The sequence below is a fragment of the Rhinolophus sinicus genome, linkage group LG05 (assembly GCF_036562045.2).
Source record: "Rhinolophus sinicus isolate RSC01 linkage group LG05, ASM3656204v1, whole genome shotgun sequence".
NCBI classification, from domain to species: domain Eukaryota; kingdom Metazoa; phylum Chordata; class Mammalia; order Chiroptera; family Rhinolophidae; genus Rhinolophus; species Rhinolophus sinicus.
In genome coordinates, this window is record NC_133755.1 from 36,476,182 (window position 1) to 36,498,052 (window position 21,871).

General features: G+C 34.8%; 1 long non-coding RNA gene across 1 annotated transcript in view; it reads left to right on the plus strand.

Annotated features, from left to right (window-relative positions):
- The window catches only part of LOC141571827 (uncharacterized), a 242,893-nt gene extending 221,606 nt beyond the window's left edge, over window positions 1-21,287 (plus strand). The window contains exon 4 of the long non-coding RNA XR_012496884.1: window positions 21,228-21,287. This is a non-coding gene — a long non-coding RNA (uncharacterized LOC141571827). The remainder of the gene's footprint in view (window positions 1-21,227) is intronic.
- The last annotated feature ends 584 nt before the right edge of the window (window positions 21,288-21,871 follow it).

Below are 21,871 nucleotides of genomic sequence, written 5' to 3' on the forward strand. Positions count from 1 at the left end.
ACCTCTAGCTGCGGCTGTTTTTCTGTAGGTTCCTGTAAAGTTAGGCACAGGGAAGAGGGCTAATAAAATTTTGCAGGCCTCCATGGTCATAGAGTATGCTGTGAGCTTTGTACTTTCATGCCTGTACTTCTTCTGCCTATAATAGCTTCTCCTCTTTCTTAATCCTTAACCTGGCCATCTTCTTGTCAATTATTTGGACTCAGCTTAGATGATGTGCCCTGAAATGGAGTTCCACTTCATTTGGTGATTCTCACTTGTACTTCTTCAGTTCCCAGATTTTTTTAAGTTCTCTAATAGAGAATAGGCATCCATAGAGCAAAATCCACATTTTATTTCATTTTGTCAAATGAACCCACAGCAAGATAGTAAGTGCTTAGAAATATATATTGGATGAATGAACGGATGATTAAATGAATGGAGGTAGTAATTGTGTAGTTATGTGTTTTTCCCATCTCAGAACTCTTTTTAGAAGGGAAGAACTCTGCAGAGTAATTTTTCTCAAAAAGAGATGAGAGACTTGAAGCAAAATGAACTACTCGGGAAATGTGTTACCTGAGAAGTCCCTGCCCCACAGGCCTTTCTCTGCAGGACCTATCCTCAGATCAATTTGTTGTTATAGGCAGTGCTGGCATCCCCACCATGTGGATGACAAGACACACTGAATCTGGATGAGGGGGCGTCCCTAGGTTGTCTTTTTAATTCCTGTCATTTATGGAAAGGAACTTCAGTGCAGACAAGCTATTGTCCCACCACTGCTCATCTAGAGACTCTTCTATAAACAAAGTCATATGTGAGAATATGAGTCTCCTCTATGTGCATCAGCCAAAGCTTGATAACTCAGTTTTCCAATATTCTCAAGGATTATGGACTGTTTTTCTCCCATCACTTTATTATGATAATTTTCAAAAATACAGACATGTTGAAGTGAGGATAATGTTCACTTTGGGGGGAGGGAGTATGGAATCAGTTTTAGGAAAAATTTATACTCGTGAAGGTCATCTCTAGTGGCATTGAAAATAACTGCTGAATGTGCTATATTTCACTGCTTATGCCCAGTTGAGCTAGGAGGGGGGAAAAAAATCTGTACTTTGAAAAAAGATTTTATGAAAAAAGACCCTGAATCATATAGGTATATTTTTAAAAGTACTTGCAAAATCAGAGTGATAGTAGAGTAGTGCAGCAATTATAATGAACTTGGTAAAACAACAACGAAAACAAAACAGCCTCTCAATAATATGTCATCCACTAATATCAATACTCATGACAAATCTGAAGAATGTTTATTTAATAATCCTCATTTTATACTCAAGAAATCTAAGGCTTGAGGAAGCTAAACAAGATGTCTAAGCTAACTCAGAGAGTGTATATTTATATACAAGTTTGATTACTTTTAATGCCCGTTCTCCTCTTTAACTATTCCTCACCTACAGCACTGTGGGTTATTTACCCAAGCATAGTGTGTATGTGTTTGCACTTGAGTAGTGAATAATGAATGAGTGGTATAGAATAGTAGGTTGTAAACATTTAGATTTCCAGAATGAATAAGTTTTCTACATAAGGATATATTTCTACATAAAGATATATACATAAAACAACTTCTATCTCTTAGTAGCATTCCTTATATAAGAAGACTTATTTTCAACAGGAAAAAAAAATTACATCAGCTCATAAAAAAAGGTAGTCCATCCTATGAAAAGAGAGTTAACCATCTTATAGCTGTATTAAGAAATTTTATTCTATATACAATATACTCATACAAATGGTAAATATTACACACTTAGCAAAATATTCTCTTTCCACTTCACAAGTTCTCTGAAGTAAGGGATGGAATAGCTTAGCTTTCAAGTTTGGAATATTCTAGGAATCAATCATCTGATCTTTTCTGCCTTTTCTCACTGTCTTGGTGCTCTCATCCAAACCTATATCTTTAACATCTTCCACATGCCAAGTACTCCCAAATTTATATCTTCACTTCAGACCTCACTTCCAAATTCCAGACTCATATATCCAATGTTTCCTCAACAGTTCCTCTTGTATATCTAATTAAAAACCAATCCAAAACCAAATCCCTGATTTTCTGCCAAAAAAACCCCCCCAAAAAACATGTTCCACTCATAGCCATCCTTATATGAGAAAAGACTACTCAGTGTTTCCAACTGATTAGGTTGGATCAATAACATTAAATTGTCCTTGATGTTTTTCTTTCTCTCCTATCTCATGTTATCTTTTTCAGTAAATCCTATTGATTCTGACTTAAAAATATGTTCAGAATCCGTTTATTTATTTCCATCTCTACTGCTACTAACTGAAACCACCATTATTTCTGCCTTGATCATTAGATTAGCCTTCTAACTATTCTAACTTTTTACTCTTGAACCTCCTTAATCTATTCCAAATACAGAAGACCAAATGATCATTATATTACCACACCATATGATGTCACTGCTCTGCTCAAAACCCTGCTATTGTCAAAGCCCATAAAACAGCCAAGCCCCTTACAGGACCTGGCCTCCTGGCCTGTCTGACTTTTTCTGTTACTGTTCCCCCCTCACTCTGCTCCAGCCACACTAGACCGCCTCCCTCCATGCCAAGTCAGCTACAGTTGTAGGTCCCTGTTCCAGCTGTTCCTTCCAGATGGAAAGTTTGTCAACATACATGAAATGGCTAATTTCCTCACATCTATCACATTTTTCTTCAAATCTCTCTCCAGTGAAGCGTAATCTGACAATTTAATTTTGTACTGAAACTTACTCCTTACTCTTTTATTTTCTTCTTTTTTTCATTGCACTTACCACCTTCTAATACATTATATAATTTACTTTTATATTTAATTTTATTATCTGACCCCGCTCCAAAATATAATCTCCCCAGTGAATTTCTCTGTCTATTTTGTCACATTCCAAGTACATAGAACAGTGGCTAGACATAGCAGGAACAAATAAATTCTTGCTGGATTAATTTTGCATTGCCTCAGGCCTCTACAGGTGTGACATTCCGGGGACTATTCAGATATAACTTCAATCTGTATGAATCAAACTGATGCCAGGTTGAAAAGTTCTAAATTAGCATACAGATGCTAAGGAAGGTATATATTAAGTTTTAACCAGTCCAATTGAAAAACTAGAGTTAAAGAATAAACATGTTATTTATTTTACCCTTATTCACATCTGAGTGTAACTACCAGTATGTAAACTCATTTCAGGGTCTGGCCAATTTCTTTGACTTAAATCAAACATATTGCTTTAAATATTTCTTGAAACAGTAACTGTAGCAATAAATAACTGTAAAAATACCTTTTACCAAGATTTACAGCAATGTCACTTGCTCTAATAGACTTTAAACTCCATCAATAACAGACACACTGTTTTATTTTCAGTCTTTCTAATGGTCACATACATTCACCTGTCTTCAGAAGTACAATATCAATTCTCTCTGTATGTCCATCATATCCAATTCCATTGATAAAGGTTCTGTCTAAATACAAATATTGTTCCATCCTGAATGTCTACAAAATCCAAAGTCAAGAGAACTTAATTCTAATTATGATGCTGATATATATATATATATACACACACACACACACACATATACATATATAAATGTATATGTATATAGTGCTATATATATATAATATTATGATATATATATTTATTTATTTATAGCCATATCCGTGAAAATCTCTGAGTCTAGAAACAGGGTCAGCACTTCAAATGCAAGACCCCAAGCACCTCTACCAGTCATTGTCATATAAGACAAAACTTATTCAATACTTCACGAAAAATATCTGTTTTCTATAATACTACTGAAAAAAATTTAATTTATTTAATCACCTACCTAGAAATTGGGAGGTACAGTTTCTAGCTTCCTTAATATAGTATCTTAATCACAATATCATCACAAAGTAAAAATTGTTAGACATTTTTTAAAAAAATTAAATGTTAAGATGTTATTAATTTTCCAAGGTCATGAAGCTGGTAAAAGATAATCTAAGACTTGACCTCAGGTCTCTGCCTCTGAGCCTTGACTTTATTTTAGACCGATTCCTAGCATTTTGGTGACCAACAGGAAAATATTGCATTAAATCTTTAAGAACCAAAACTTTTTTTGTAAGTCAATAACCAGGATTTCTTTTTGTACCAACCAACTTACGTAGTAGGAGAGGCAATGAAAGTAGAATCTATGACTGTTTTCCATGCGGTTATAAGGTAAGAGAATTTAGAAAGTCTAGCTATAATGTTTACTTCAGAGCTCTGCTTATCAGAACTTATTTTGTTCACCCCCAAGGACATACTGAGTCCTAACTATGTTGTAGGTATTACTTGCTAATCTTTACAAAATGAAGTAGTAAACATGATTTTAGGCCATTAGGCATAGAAGATTTAGAATATTACTGTCAGAAAATGTTAAAGTAGAATATCAGAAAATCCCTTTGGGTCACTATCTGGCCCTAAAAAACCATTTCTCAGAGGCATAGTACGCGGGTTATACCTTTAACCATTTCAAGTTTTAGAGTAATCAAGTAACTATTTTGTTCATGTACTTTTATTCATTACAAGTGATAAAAGTTTTCATATTTTCCTTAAGTAACAATATTTCTGTGGAATTATCTTCATTGTCCCTTAGTCTATTTTGCATTTGCCATAAACTATTTACTTAAAATTTTTCCTACTTGCCTACTGATTAAAATGTGACATCGTTGTTCTCTGAATCTCAATCATTATCATCTGATACTGTGTACCTTCACACATTGTTTTACTTAAAAAAAATTTGTTCATATTTGTTTTTTATGAGAGTTGGTCTGTGTTTAAATGATGTCGATAAAGTCATTTCAACCAAAACTAAACCAGTTTTATAGCACCCTGAGGACAATGTACTTAGATATTTAGTTGAATTTTTGTCGCATTTAAACAGATATTTTGGTTTCATTTAGACATAGCCAATAACTCATTAGACTAAGAACTTCTTTTAGATTTTGTTTCTTTTCTTCAAATAGTCTTTAGTCATTAGTTAATCATTTTCTAGCTTGCAGTGCTACAGATGAGAAATTTAATGTTTTGGGTTCTCTACAGTTAAGTTTGGAAAATTTTCAAGATTCAAACATATCTCCAGCACTTACACCAGTAAATTTCACTATGATATAGACTCAGTAAACCTTTTCAACACAGAGATTAGAATCTCAAATTATTTTTCATGTTAGGAAAATACTTATAAAAATAAATACTAAAATTTTAATAATTACTTTTTCTCTATCTTTCCATTTTATCTCAGTTTGAAATTTTCAATATTTAAATAACTAGTTTCCTTGATTATTCCTAATTTTTTTTATTTGTGTTATTTCCTTTTATAAATCCTCTACTGTGAATTATTTTTTCCCATTTGATATTCTAGGATTTTAATTTATTCTCTTTAATTTAGTCTCTCTCTCTCCCCCATTAAATATTTACATTTGAAACATCATTTCTTTTAGACCTATAAATTAAGTTTTGTGCTCTAGTTTTATTACTTTGAGGTTTCTTTTTGTTGTTGTTATTTGTTTTGCTCTTTTAATTGTGTTAGCTCCAGAGGTGTCACCTACCCTGGTTGTTCATCTTGATTTTGACCCTTTCATGGGTCTAGCTTGATAAAAGAAATTAGATATAGATATAGATATAGATATAGATATAGATATAGATATAGATATAGATATAGATATAGATATATATCCTGTTTACCTGAAAATAAGACATAGCTGGACAATCAGCTCTAATGCATCTTTTGGAGCAAAAATTAATATAAGACCGATCTTATATTATGTAAGACCTGGTCTTATATTATAGTAAAATAAGACTATATTTTATATTACGACCAGGTCATATATATATATATGGTGTGTTTCATATATATATATATATATATATATATATATATATATGTTCTTAGATGTGTGTTTCTTCAGCACACCTACAAATCAGACTCTTCAGTGTAGTGTGTTATGGTATAAATGAAGGATGTTGCTGTGGTTATATTTTCTTGTTTCTTCCTACTTTGAATGTATTTAATTTGTTGGTTTACTTAGTCATTTATTTCATGGACCTGTGTGCTTTTTGCTGAGGCATCAGGTATAGACTTCTCTATTCTCAGTTTTCTTTTCAAGATATACACAGGGAGAAGACATTCTCACCCCAAGCCCATGTACTGGGACCAGTTCAGTTTATACAAGCAGTTCACGCCTAGATCTACCAATGTTAGCACACCTTAGTTTTATGGGTTCTCCAAATTATTCCTGTAACAAAGCAGCTTGTGGAGACTGAGTAGATCCAAAGCCCCGGCAACTGGACTCGTCAGGGAGCCATGTATTCCCTGGTTCATCCCAAAGCACAGTAAAGATTGTTCTCTGTGTCTGGCTCTCCGTTTCTCACCCAACACCCCTCAGGTAGAGTCTCACAGTAGAGAAGAAGAAGGAAATGCTGCTCTGTTGGCCTACCTGGTCTGCAAAGCTATTAACGCAGCTTCAGTTACATACCATTTGGAGCACACCATCTGCTGGACTGCGCTAATTAACCCAGCTTGGATAGTGAAATTTGAAGCTTTGTATGTTTTGGATAATGTCAAGGAAAGTGAGAGAAATGAAGAAGCAAACCCGGGAAACATATGCTACCAAAACAATAGAAAGTTAAGTAATGGAGAGCCAGGACCATATTTAAAATTATTCTGAACAATATGTGCTTTTTCTTGATGATTTTTCTTTGTTTACAGATTGTACTAAGTTCCTTTTTTTCATGTTACACATACTGGTGAAAATATTTTTTCAGTTCACTTATTTCAATATCCTGTATTAGAAAATTCATAGTTCAAAGGAATTTTACTGGTGATGAAATAAATAAATTGAGAGACTGACGGTCAACTTCTTGTACCCAGTCTTCTAGTCCTTCAGCTGTTAACACAAACAGAGTGAAATACAAAACATATTTAATAAATATGTATCACATGGTTATACAAAATTCATATTAGCAAATTGTGTAAAATGGCTCCTTTGCTAGTATAAGAGAGCTTCTAGCCTTCCATTTCAAACATGTTAAATCATGTTTGAGGCTTTAGATTACTATTTAAAACTGTAAACAATGTAAAAACATCAACTTCTATATTTTAAAATTTGGTACCAGCACAAATATAGACATCTTCCTAAGCACTAATGCTGTACAATAAAACTCACATGTGTTTTGGATCTGGAGAGTCTTGGGCTGAAATCCCAACTTCACTTTTTACATGAAGATTGGCTGCACATTTGTTTAGAATGAAGGTCTCTGGCCCCTTTGCCAGCCACATGTATTTTGATTCAATTGATTTAGGATGGGCTACAAATGGTCCATGGAGGAGTGAGCATATAACTTATTGTTTGAACTGGGTCATTTTTGAAAATGAAAGGAGAGGCATTAACATTTAAGCCCAGGCAAATCTGGCTGTATGGTCATGCACCACTACACTGAGAAACCTTACCTTACTAATTTTGAGATCTCAGACAAGGTCAAATACCTGACTCACAGACCTCCATGGCAATCATATTGAGAGACTTAATTAAAGAACATTATTGATAAAAACAAAGAAGTGTTTTAAAATGTTTCTTCTTCCTTTTCCCGTCTTGTACTGAAATAAGCAAAAGGAATTAGTGTGTACCGCCCACATGCTTGCACCAAACAAGTATCCTCTAGCTGGATGCTGCTGCTCTTCTTACTATTGTGGCAGAGCACCCATAAAACTTTGAATTTTCACATGTTGCTATGGGATCCTCACTGTGACTAAGAAATTATGCTTTGGTCCATACCGAAATGGTGAGAATGCCTCTACCCTTACCTCTTGTTCCCCAGGGTCCCAAAGGAGCCCTGTGTATGCCTTTACCATCATCATGTCTTCTGTGATAACAAATCCCTTTAAAGAGAGCCTCTAATACGGTCCATTGATTGAAGAGTAGGTTCAGTGCCATCCTTTCTAGCTTCTTCTCTCCCAAGGGAACCATATACAGACTAGCTCACCATTGCTTTGTACAAATAAAGAAAAAAAAAGACAGGAAAGTTCAAGTCAATAGAGATCTACAAGTTAATCCCATTATATTATAAACAATTAATTGTTTATATTCAATTAAATTCAACACATACATATTTGCCCAATGTTCACGTATAATTATTCAATGCTGCCCTGATAAAATTACAGTTTAATTCCTTTATTTCCCACTGCCTTATTTTCAGGTCAGGAGACTCTCTTTAGTTAGCTAATGAAAGATCCTGGTGTATTAAAACAAAAAGTAAAGGGACAATCAGTGTGGCTAGATAGAGTGTAATATGAAGGGTCTGACTGTGCCAACCCCTTTTCAGTTTCTGCCTAACCTAGCCCTATTCAAGTATAATCACTAATGAACTTCACTGCAGGATATGTCCTGTCCTAACTAGTCCTCAGGTGAGGACTAGGGTTTGTGATGCTGCTATAAATATGATGGTGGGGATGGCAGTGGTGACGCCAGCCATCTGAATCCCCTAGTGTTTTCCTAATCCACAATTCGGTGCCTTCCATCTTGGGTTATTGTTCAAGCTAAAATTCCTTGCTGGAATTGAATATATCCTCTCCCCAAACCTACATTAATCTTAATCACCCCAGTTCTCTCAATTATTCCATTCCCGATCACTCCATCTTCAGCTAAATATCTATTCTATAAAGACGAATCCCCAAGGCCATAATGTCACTGCCTGCTCAAATTCTAATCCATTCTCGTTTTACAACCTCTTGCCTATCTGATCAAAAACATGGAATATAATAGCTTTTGTGACCCAAGGCCAAGTTCATGTTGAGTCACCCCATACTGTATTTTAGAGCAAAGGTTTGTTGCTTGGAGGGATAACTTCTGCCATCCTCTGGCTATGGCATTATCCCCAAGTTTTTCATCAGGTCACAACTGGTTTTTCCTCCTCATCAGCAAGATAGCTAAGAGTGAAACATCAGTCTTTTTAAGCTACCAACTTTCTATGACATTTCTCTATCATGTTTCCTCTTTTCATCAATTTACAATATAAATTAAAAGAATTTGGGGCAGCCAGTTAGCTCAGTTGGTTAGAGTGTGGTGCTCTTAACAACAGGGTTGTCTGTTCCCCTGTTGGCCACTGTGGCCACTGTGAGCTGTGCCGTCTGCAACTAGATTGAAACAGCTATTTGTCTTGGAGCTATGAGTCCTGGAAAAACATACTGAAAATAAATAAAAATTAAAAAAAGAAAAGAATTAATGAGTTCATGAAAGATTTGCCTCTTCTTACCTTAGGAAGAAGGTTAGAGTTGATTCTTTGTTTGTGAAACCTGGAGCTACCTGGATGACATGAAAATGAATTGTGTTCCCATATTCCCAAATGACTGTGGTTTAAGTAAAAAATACTCAATGGTGACAGAAAAGACACAACAAAAGTGAAGCCAAACCCTTGAGTAAAGAGTTATAGTCAATTCATGCCCTTTCAGGGTGCTTTAACCTAGAAACTACTTCATGGTGCTGCCAGAGGAAAATCAAACCAATTATGTTTTATGCCAGTTAATGTGTCTATAGTCTGTGGTATGCCATGTTGGCCATACCAGTGTTCTCTGCTTATGAGCAAAGTATTGCTTCTTATAGCCTATTTAATCATCTCAATAGGAATAAAGGATTGCTGTATATTTATCATTGCTAATATAACTAATCATAATCATGATTTTAAGTTTGTATAAATGCAGGAACTTATTCATTCAGATATCTTTATTTCCATAATATGATTTATTATCAGAAAACACTTCTGGGAGAATTAGATGATTGTAGAAAAAGGAAGAATGAGAATAGAAACTAATCAGTTATACTACACACATAGCAGAATGGCAAAAGTTTGCAGAAGAAACTTCTCTAGTGTAGCTAAAGACATTGGTTAGAACTGTGTGCTTTGACAGAATATTTCTTCAGATGAATCTACCCTTGTTTGAAGTAATGTTTTCATTTTTCTTCATTGATAGACATTCCTTGTTTCACTATCACATTTCCCTCCCAAACATAGCATTATCCCATCACGGAACAAATCTAGATTGTTTGTATTCAATTAAATTCAACACACACATCTTTTGCTGAGCATGTTCTGTGTCTAGTTGTGCTCAACACTGGAGATTGCAAAGTTGACTAGGGTTCAGTTCCTTCTGTCAAGGGACTCTAACCTAATAGAAGAAAAAAAATATTTGTAAACAAATAAAAAGTACAAAGTGCAATAGGAGAGAAATAATGAAGCTCAATGACGTTTTTATGGAATAATGCATCTCCAGCCAAGGGAGGGGATTAGGGAAATCTGTATGAATACTAGGATATTTAATATAAGACATGAAAGATGGGTTTGGTTCTGGGAGGAAAGTTGTGCTACACAGAGAAAACAACAAGAAATGGCATAGAGAAGTAAGGCGAGATCTCTCTTCACGCAATATCAACTAGTATTTATTTGTATCCCATAAGCATTAAGCTTAGTAAAAAGATTTTGAAAAAGTACTTGTTGCACGATTAATTAAAGAAAGCCATGGAGTTTTGTACTGTTTATTATTCCTCAAAGTGACTTGGCTTTCTTCTTTTCCTTTCAGACAAAAGTAGATTTTTAGTCAAACTAGTTTGCAATGGTTTTTTTTCTTTCTGTTTTCCTTCCCAAGTTTGGAAGCACTAGAGAGACAAAATAGTGGGCAGTTGGAGCAACAGATATTGATTTTATTACTAAATAAATCTGGTAAAGGAATAGGATTCCTAAAGCTGAGCCTCGGAATTAGATTGATTTACCATCCTCACAGAAATTAGAAGAGTCAGGGAGAAAGAAGCATTCTCCCTTAACCTGGGAAATGAAACTTTTGTCTTTTCAAATGCACAGAATTATTCCTATGTTGTGCTACAGGCCTCTCTCCAGGGACTCATGGTCTCAGGAGAAGTTCTGACTCCTCTGATCTCATTTGGCTGAACCACTTCGTGTCTCCCCATCATTCCCTGTCGTTTTGACCCTATCCTCTCTCTTTTCTTGTGTGTATTCAGGCACCACTAAGAAAATTCTAGATGCATTTTATCTTTCTTTTTTAATTTTTGTAAATGTTAAGATCAGAAAGGAACAAACCATAGCCTATTTACAGTTAATTGAAAACTTCCCAGTTACCCAAAGGTGCTGTTTATCCTGTGGTACTGTATATGCATTTCATTATGAAACTATCCTTTATATTATAAAAATGTCGTTAACAAAGAGAAAAAGATATTTTCTAGGTATCAGTTAAAATTGAAAATTTACCAGATGTGAATATATTATTGTTGTGACAATATTTATACGGCCAGAAGGAAAGAACAAGTTGGCTGGAAAGAGTGGGGATGAACAGACATTAACCAACACATTCAGCTCCTAATGCCAGAATTCCACAGACTGTTCTCACACATGACATTACTAAAGGTAATCTCAGAAGAATAAGGGGACAGACCAAAAATTAAAGAGAAGTCTTGCTTTTTTTTCCTAGTGTAAGCTTTTGTCCTACCCAGAACCGCATTGAGCATCAGTTACCTAAGAAGTTACTCATATTTATGTTGAAGCCTTATCGCTGACCTAGTGAGTGATTTTATGTATTTTTTTTTTCACCTAGGAGTGGGAGTATTCAGGTGGACAAATGTTGGAGACTTGGCTATTAAGCCAAGTGTGAGGAACTCAACCTGTGTGTTCAGCCTCAATGCCCATAGAAAATATTAAAACGTTTCTCATATTTCCCATACCACCATTAACTCCCTGCCTTGTTTCCTAGAACCACATTCAAACCTTCTTAAGACCCTTAATAAGCTCATCTTATTTATATATATTACCTGTTGCTACTTTTTTTTTCGGAGTCATCAATTATTGCCACAATTTTTCTGATGAAAAAAGAACAAAAAGAAACAAGTGGCACTCCCATTATGCTTTTCATCAACAAATCGTCGTCTATTGACTCCCCAAATCTTCATTGTCCTCCCCCACAAAGTGGAGCCAGAGAAAACTGAAGTCAGTGAGTCACATTGAAGCTATTGACAGTTCTTGTTTGATTTCCGTTTCTTTTATTAGAGGGCAGCCTGAGGACTGTCTAGTCATTGTGAGCTCATTAAGCCCTTTATGAGCATTTCAAAAGGCACTTTTAAGTGAATCATTGGCTCGGGCATTTTGGAGGAACACTATAGGCTGATACATTTTTCCACAAGATCCATTTCAAGTTTTCCTTTAGGTATTAATGACGTGGAGTTATAGTTTTACCAGCTGCTCTCTTTAGCCCAATGTTGTGAAGTGAAGAAGGTGTTTTATGGAATAATATCTTTCATTACCTAAAACCTACCATATATATTTTTATTTATTTATTTATTTATTTATTTATATATACATATATGTATATATGTATATATATATATATATATATATATATATATATATATATATACACATTTTTTTTCCCTCTGCCCTGTTACTCTCTGGAGAAGAATTATGAAGTTTCCTTACATAGAATGTTCCAGGATATTTCTATCAAAGTAGAAAAACTTCTGCCCTCTTGGAGGTCTACACAGACCATGCACAGAAACATTCTTTCCTGCTGTTTGTCTATTCTGAAATGTTGATTTTCATTCTGCAATGTTTTACTTAACCTGATCTATATAAATCAAACAGTATGCAGTTGACCCTTGAGCAATTTGTGTTTAAACGATGCAGGTCCATTTACATGCAGATTTTTTTCAACAAATACTTGTACTGTTTTCCATTTGTGGTTGGGAGTCCACGGATGTGGATGGTTGACGGTATGCATTAATCTACATGATTTTATACAGGGGACTTGAGATCTGTGAATTTTAGTATCCATGGGGTGTTCTGGAACCAAACCCCAGCAGATACTGAGGGACAATTAAGTTTTGGGGGCAGTCAAAAATTATGCGTGGCCTTTCAACCATGCATGTTTGGCGCTCCTAATCCCGTGGTGTTCAAGGGTGAACTGTAATTATCTCGCAACCCTCAGAAAATATGTGCATACATATCTCTAGATAATTTGGATAGCCAGAGTAATGGTTAATGGAGGAAGGTAAAGAAAACATAGTGACAAAGAGTATATCAATTTGACTAGCCCATTGCTTCTTTAATATGTTCCTGCAAGTTCAACATATCTATGGCATTTACTTTTGTGTGTGTGTGTGTGTGTGTGTGTGTGTGAGTGTGTGTGTAGAAAGAGAGAGAGAAGGGGAGAGAATGAGAATCTTCAGAATCCCCATATCACTTGGCACTGAGAAGGCTACCCATCTGTTTCTATTTTGTTTGCTGTAGTCTCTTAGTGCAAACCTCAGGACATCTTTCCTAAATATACTCCCTGGTGTTTTCCTGTTACCACCAAACTCTGAAACCACATGGAGTTCAACATAGCCCTTTCATGAAGCTAAATATATCTTACAATTTTGAGATCCTCTGTGACTTTATTCAGCAGTGAAGTAGTTCTGCAGTTGTTAAAAGCAGAATAGTCTCTCTGTAAATTAGAACGAGAGCAATGGTGCACAAATATCTACTGTCGTGATTTTTTCTTTCAGATTCTGTATAGGTAGCATCCTCCTCGACATGCTTAAATACCAAATCAAAAGTTTTGCCTTCTTTTGTCTTTCTTTGATCATGTAAATATATGTCTAAATAAAAAGATTACACTTTAAGCCCTTTTGTGATATGGTTAACATAAGTATGTAAAATCTTTAAAATGTATTGAAAGGGAGGAAAAATTGTTTTATTCTCCTTTATTATTATGTAGAGTATATTCTCAGAAATATATCAATGAATCCTATAGACATACTAATTTAATGTCCGTTATCATCCTATAAATCAGTTAGTTTGCAAACACAAATTAAAAACAAAACAAAACATACCACCACAAGTTCGAATAAATGTGTCCAAGAGGGAATTATGTGCCATGACTAAATCTTCTCCAACTATCTATACATGTAATATACTTTGAATGACTTATTCAATGTTATTCAGTTCTTAGCCAACTATGTCACCATAAAAAAGCAACTCCTTATCAAACTATAATAAAATCATACAGGTAAAGAATTATTAGAGAATTATATTGTGTGGGTGAAGGAGACAAGAGAGAACAGAGATTTCTGAACCAGTAAATTTTGTTTAAATTACATTTATAAGCAACTGGGGTGCAGGAGCTCTTAATGAATTGAAAAATGAAATGTATTACTGTACTCCTAAACAGAGAATGTGGGCATCAGTTAATCATTTCTCAATAAATCAGATCCACATTGTGTACTCAATTGCTGTACATGCTCTAAGAAAATGATGCTGGGATTAATGAAGTATGAGGAATGCATTGTTGCTATACTGACTCACACCAGGTGATATGTTAGGTTTTTCTTTTTATTCAACTTATTTTCCCTGGTCACTTTTGTGGCTGTCGTATTGTCTATGTTAGGTGGTTTTTCTCACTTTTGTTTTTATTTTTCCTTTAGTCTTAATGTGATTCAAAAATTAGATTGCCCCCAAATTAGAATTTGTGTAACAATTGTGCAATTAGGTCTCAAGTGAACCCTTGTGCCTTTAAGGAAGAGTTTTGTATGATGTTTTACATCTGTTTTTTGTTTTACATTTGTTTTTATAGTTACAAAATTATTTACCCCTTACTTCTTGGAGGCTAGGTGAACTTGACAGAGACAGGACATGATAGCCATTCCGGCTATCCACAAAGATGCCAGTTCTTTCTCTGGTCATGGTATGATTGCATTTACTTCAAGTTACATGCGTTCATGTGACTTAGTTGGCTAATGAAATGTGAGCCAAAGAAACATGCATCATTTCGAGTCCAAAACTTTAAGAGCCTGTGTGAGAATAAACACATTCTCTTACCACCCACTTACTGATGATCATGGAAGTGAGTGTCAAGATAGGGACAGTGTCAGCCTGGATCTCTTGAGCGACTCTGATTAGACCCCTAACAAAATTATGATGCAAGCAAGAAATATATCTTAGTTTTTATAAGAAACTGGGGCTGTGTATTATCAAGTATAATCTATTTACAGTATGTCAAATCATCACATTGCACACTTTAAATATCCTATGATTTTATTTGTCAATTATCCCTCAAATAAGCTGAAGACAAGGACAATCTAGAATTTTCTGACCAATTCAGAAAAGTTGAAAATAAATTAAACATTAATAGGGGAAGCCATTTACTCATAGCTATTGGAGTCCTATAGGGTAAGGAATAAACAGATAAGCTAGAATGTCCCAACTTCTGTCATTAGATCCCCCCTCCTCAAATTTCATGATAAAAACATAAGTGGTAGAGGATTTACTGGAAATACGAGGAATACAAGGAAGAAGATCGAGTGAATTTATAAAAATCTCTACAAGCATCTTTCTAAATGCTTCCTGAAATAAAATTGTTTGCCATCAATAGATTTTCAAAGCTTTTTCCATTTAACAATAGTAATTAGTAATAATTTGTTTCCATTAGCTAATTCAGTTCTGTAATGAGTGTGTGATGATGACAGTGCATCATTGGTGAAAGCAGTTATAATGGTGGTGACATGGAGGAAGAGGAGGCACCCTCTGACATCAAAGTTGCCAAAATCAACAAACACCAAGGACACTGTTCTCATTAGTTTCAACAATAACACTGGCAAGATTTTCTATATGTACAAAAGTGTTGAAATCAACGCTGCTCATATTTGAGTCTTCATTGTCTCATGAAAAATAGATTATAATCTTTTAATTAGCATGTACTAAAATTTTTGTTGTTCTACCCTTTCATCTTAGGTGCATGAGGGCAGGGTTTTTCAGTTGTGAACTTTTTTTTTCAATAAGATGAATAAAATCTACAGGGGCTGACCTCACCTTCATTCTACTCTGTTGTTAAACAACAAAGATAAACTTCTGTGCCAGCACTCTCTTTTCTTTCAGGCTGATTTCCTAAGAGGCTCTTTATCCTTTAAAGTAGATTCCTGTCAGAAATATCCCAGAGGTAACTTAGTTATGTTCAAGCACTCTTGCATATGGCAGTCATTTAAATCTCAAGGCATGTAGAATATTTTCAACAACTTCATTAAGTTTTATTTTGTATAAAGTGTATAGTCTTTTCACCATTAAGTATGATGTTAGTTACAGCGTTTTCAAAGATACCCTTCATCATACTGAGGGAGTTAGTGTCTAATCCTAGTTTCCTGATCAGAGCTAGGAGACACCTAGGTAGATTCTAGAGCACTCCTTTGTTCTCTCTAGGTTTACCTTCTCTCACACTCTCTTTGGGTTTACCATCTCTCTGCTGCAGCGTAGAGACTATATCTAGGCCAGTGTTCCCAAACTGAGATGAGTTTGCTTGCTAGCATACACTTGAAGTATCTGATAACATTTTAGGTTGTTACAAGAAGAGAAATGCTACTATATGTAGTAGGCAAGGCCACCGGTGCTGCTAAATATCCTACAATGTACAGGAAAACACCCACAACAAAGAATGATCTGGTCCAAAATGCCAATAGCATCCAAGGTTGAAAAACCCTGTTCCAAGAAGTTTTTTGGTGACTGTCATCACTCTCTCATGGATCATAATCATGCATTGTTTTATTTCTTATATTTTCTCCAGTTTTCTAGTTTTTTAAAGTGGAAGAGCAAATCTAGTCTCTCTTAGTGTATCATGGTCCAAAGTGGAAATCCTCTTGCCTCTTGATAAGAATAATGACAAATCTTTATCCTCCTACTTGTTTGTATACTTACATCTATAAATAAATTGTATAGATCATTTGAACCTGTAGAATCCAAGTTTAAATTTCTCTCAAATCTTACTTGTACTCACAATGTGTTAAGGTGTGGGCCACAATTAACTTATATTTGAGGATGCTTCCTTTATGTAATGGAAGAAAATTACAACACAGGAAATAATACATACCTCGTTTTTATCTGCAGAACTCCTCTCAAATCCCAAAGGCTATAAAATGTTCTTATGAAGATTTCTGAAATGTCCCTGCCAGCAACCTCCAAGCTTCATTTCTTCAGAGGTTTTATCTTGGTTCCATCAGGCAGAAGCAAGTTTCTACTACATTTAGGGAGTTGCCGGGCAAGTTCCATAAAGTGGAAAACTAGAGAGAAAAACCCAGAGAGAAAACCCTCTCTCCTGGGCTTAGTCAATAGCACACTTCTCAAGTTCCTGATTTTAGCCTTTGAATCTGATTCCCTCCCTGAATGCCTGGCTTTGGGGAAGATCACTCCTGTCAGTGGAAACCTCTAAATGCAGGTCTAGTTTCACCCTAGGAGACATTAGTACATGTCACAAAGTGTGTATGTGTGACTTTTGCCAAACTAAATCCAGTTTGTTATCATGTTTTCCTTATAGTAAACTGAAGAGTATAAGAAAATGTCTTTTAGTTTTTCTGATTTTCTGGAGGGAGCTATTCAAGCAAAAGCAAGAACATGGTTAATCTAGGGGTTAATTGCTCAGACTGAAACAAAGCAACTGTTCATTTTTGGTATTACTCTGATACTTCTTAGCACTGTGACTTTAAAGAAGCTAATGTGCCTATATATGTCTCAAGCTGTTCTCTTGTAAATTGAGATAACAGTTATTACAGCACTATGGCTACAGTGCAATAATACTATTATTATAAATATTATAGTATTATAGTACTATAGATAATAGTATGGAATGACAATAATACTTTTGTTGATATTTGAAAATATTTTGCAGTTAATTCAACTTAATCAAAGCAGTTGAGCAGTGGTTAAAAAAAAAAAAAAAAAAACCTAACAGATTTACAACTTAATTCAACAAAATGTGGCTCCAACATACTCTCTTTAAATGTGCTACAGAAGAAAGGGGTGCATTAAATATGATTGCTACTGGCATCTGTAGTAAAGGTTAAACACTAAAAACATGCAAAAGATATGATCTGCAGTAAATAAAGTAGGGAAAGAAAAATAAAAGCAAGAGAGGAAAAATCAGGAAAAAATTGCTTTCCTTGAGAATTGGGTGGCTCTTTTATGTATGTTAACTCATTGAATTATTACAGTAAAACTACAATGTAGTTATGTTTATCATACTATTTTATAGGAATTTGAAGTTCAGAAATGCATTTCTGAATACTTGTCTTATAAACTGTGGTACAAGAAGCTGAAAACAGGGCTTCTAAGTCTAGCATATTTTACTAAAGGAAGACGCCTTAGTTCAATGCTTATTTCTCTCAAAGATATAGATGAGGTGATGTCTAATTATCATTTATTTTTCTTAATTCTTCATTTTTATGTCATAAAAATTCATCCTAATATGGAGGAAAATTAAAGTGTTTTCTTTTTAATTCAAACAGTGTGTTCAGAAATTCCAGGGCTTATTTAAATCATTCCTAAATAACACAATTTTCAAGCATTCCTCTAAACCACTATTTTACCTAACAAAGGCTATCAAAACTGATTTAATATAACAAGCAGCAGCATGTATTTTTTGATGTCTAATATGAAAGGAGTGTGATTGTTGATAAATTGCTAAAATGTATTTTTAAACATCATTTTATATTTTATCAATGTTTAAAGTTCAAAAACACGTAAGGTTCTGTTTTAAAGATTTGATTTCCAAGAATATCCATTTATTCTTCTTTAAGGAAGCGACATTTATTGTAGAGTTCAGCACTCCCCCATTGGGTCTTTGCAAGACCTTGTGCAATCTTAGTCCATTTACTCTCTTAAACTGTTTATGTCCCAAGGGAAAAAGAAAAAAAAATATGATTACTACATATTTACGTACAAAGTTGTTATGAGAACTGAGCTAATATTGAGAGGGCTTTGAAATTATAAAATGAAAGATGATATTTATGTTGCAAATGTGAACAGCCAGTCCTGCAATTGCTGTCAAGAGTGTAAAGATGGTGTGGTTGGAACTGATCCATTGAGTGAGAGAAATCAGCATGTGATTTAAACCCATGGTAATTTTTAGTTTTGGACATTATATGAACCAAAACAAAGTTCAAAGCAAGTATAAATCTACCAATTACCAGAAATCAGTCATCAAAATCAAATTGTATTCTTCTGTGATTTCTACAAGTTGTATTAGTATTCACTCCCACTATGTTTGTAAGCAAAGGCACCCATCTTCACCCCATCTTTCTATCAGATGATATTAAGATATTGTGTTGGGAAAGAAACAAATAATAAACAATTAGCACATACTTTTTAGATACATTTCCCCTGATATTAAAAAATAAAAAGCAAACTGCAACTCTAAATACATAAAAGTGCATAAGTGTCTGATAATCACAGGTTCATGTTATTTCCTCTTTTTCAGGAACGAGTTATTTGTTTTGTTTTATTGGTAAATTTGTTTTAGTCTCATATTTTACAATCTTAAAATTAGAAATAATAATGAGCAATATTATCAGGTCGTTACTTTTATGGGCCAGAAATAGTATGCCAAAGTTTCCCATTTACTCCCTACCTAATTCTCTTAATAGTATTGTGGGGGTAATATTACCACAAGGCCCATTTTATAAATGATACAGGTGAAATATAGAATGACTAAAGCAGGGTTATAGAGCAAAAAAGCAGTCAAACTCAAAGTCAGGCAAGCTGACTCCATATCCCAAATGGAATCACTTTACCATATTGTCTAATGTCAATGGCTAAGAAAAAGGAAACCTAAATCTTCACTAAAGAAACATACAGATTGGCAACAGTTCTCAAAATTTCAACCAAACTGAGAGGAGGAATGAGAAGAAGAAAGAGAAGGAGAATGAGAGGAGGGGGCAGTGGGGGAAGAGGAAGGAGAAGAGGAGGAGGAAGAAGAAGAAAGAAAGAGGAGGGGGAGGGGAAAGAGAAGGAGGTCCTTTGCCTATTTCACTTACATTCTCTCAAGCATGCACAGTAGAGCTTTGTAGGGACTCTGATGTGTGATATCACAACAAATTAAGTGTTAAAGAAGATATAAGAACTCAGCTGTCTTCTATTAAGCCAGACATTAATGAGACTTGGAAAACTTGAAACAATGCCACACATCTCACGAAACTAGGTTATTGAAAATATTCATAGAGCATGTTACTTATTTTAACATATATGTTTTCAAATTAACAAATAAAGACTTAAAATCTCTAGATTTTAACTTCTAATGTGGGATGTTAATAGATATAACCCATATAAACAACACTTTGGGAAGCCCAGTAATTTTTAAGAATGTAAGGGGGTTCTAGACCAAACTGTTTGAGAACCAATTCTATGGAATATTTCAATTAAACACCATTTCATTGGCCTGTGTTGAGTTAACTAGTTCTTCAAAAGTCTAAAATATTTAAAATGTTTTAAAACTATGTATCTATATATCACCTTTCTATGAAGTCCTTACCAAATTTAATTCTGAAATCTCTTCTTTTAAGTATTGGACTGAATTTGTCTACCCTAGGTTTGAAAATGTCTCTAGTTCAAAATCAATGGACTGTGTTTTTTTTTATTCTTATTAATGTAGGATCCACTTGGTTTTGACTTGATATTCAATTCTTTATATAACCCACTGAGTACATGAAACTAAATGGGAGAAACCATATTGAGCAAAGTGGTGCTCTTGAAGTTTTCATAACTTTGTGTTGCTAAGAGACAACTCTGTACCAGTGCAGAGTTTAAACTTGGAGCATCTGCTTCATTTGAACTCTAGCTTCCAGGCAGTATAGATTGCATTGAGCATTGGGAGGGGGATAAAGCAAAAGAAAAACCAATTACTTTCTAAAAACAACAACAATGTTAAAAGTCTCGAAAGCAGAGTTATGCTATATTTGTAATTATATCCTTTGGAAAGTATTGCTGGAGGGGTTGTCTTTCCACTAAAATAAAGCTGAAGTCCAGAGTAGAAATCAGGATCACTCAGATTCAGAATCTTAAGAAATACAGTGAGAATTGAGTGATGATACCTCAGCATTTGAGGAGGGAATGAGGGGGGAAATATACTCTGTGCAATAGACAAACATTTGTGTTTCAGTCTTCTCATGGAAAATCACTATTTTAGAGAAATATGATGTATACAGGCCACATATTAGGACTTTCTTCCTGCCCCTTCCCTCATTGTTTCATATATTAGCACGATGTGATCAGGGTAAAATAGGACAGAGAAACAGGTATTACCAATAATTTGGACATTTTATGCGACTGACACAGTATTCTAGCACTTTTTTTTCCCCAAAATAAACCTGCTTAAATAAATTAATACTAAGATTTCTACTGTTCCATTAGGTATAAAAGTCCATTCCTGTGCCAGTGTTGGTGTTACCCTGGTCCAACAAAAACAAGGTATGTTACTATTTTTATGTTAACAATTCCAAGCCCTAAAAAGCTGAATGACTTCTGTTTCACAGCATTTCTATATATGTACTCCTGAGGAGACTGAAAAGATTAAAAAAATAAATAAAAATAGAGTGTCAAAGGTAAGGAAAGAACCAAAACAAAAACGAAGGTCTGGAAGAGGATTTTATAGTTTTTCAGGAACTGTAAGTCATTTGCTTGACCACCCCTCTGCCAGTGCTTCGTTTGAAGGTTGCTTTCTAAAAACAAACAAACAAACAAACAACAAACAAACAACAAAAAATAGGAAACAGTTTTTAATATTTCCTCAATCTGGGAAAATGCTATGGATCATCAGTTTTCCCAGATTTCCTGCTGAGGACTGATGTTAGCGCCTGTATACTCTGGTCTAACTGTGGGCAGCTCGTGATGAGCAGGCCTCAGCTTCACCCCTGTGCAGAGATGATTTGACGTGTGGGGGTTCCTCCCTTTCTCATACGACCAAAGTGTGTAACAGTGGTCCTCCATCACTAGCGCCTTTATGCATGAGCCCTAATCCATGATCCCTGACCTGCCTTAAACCTAGTGTCTATTTT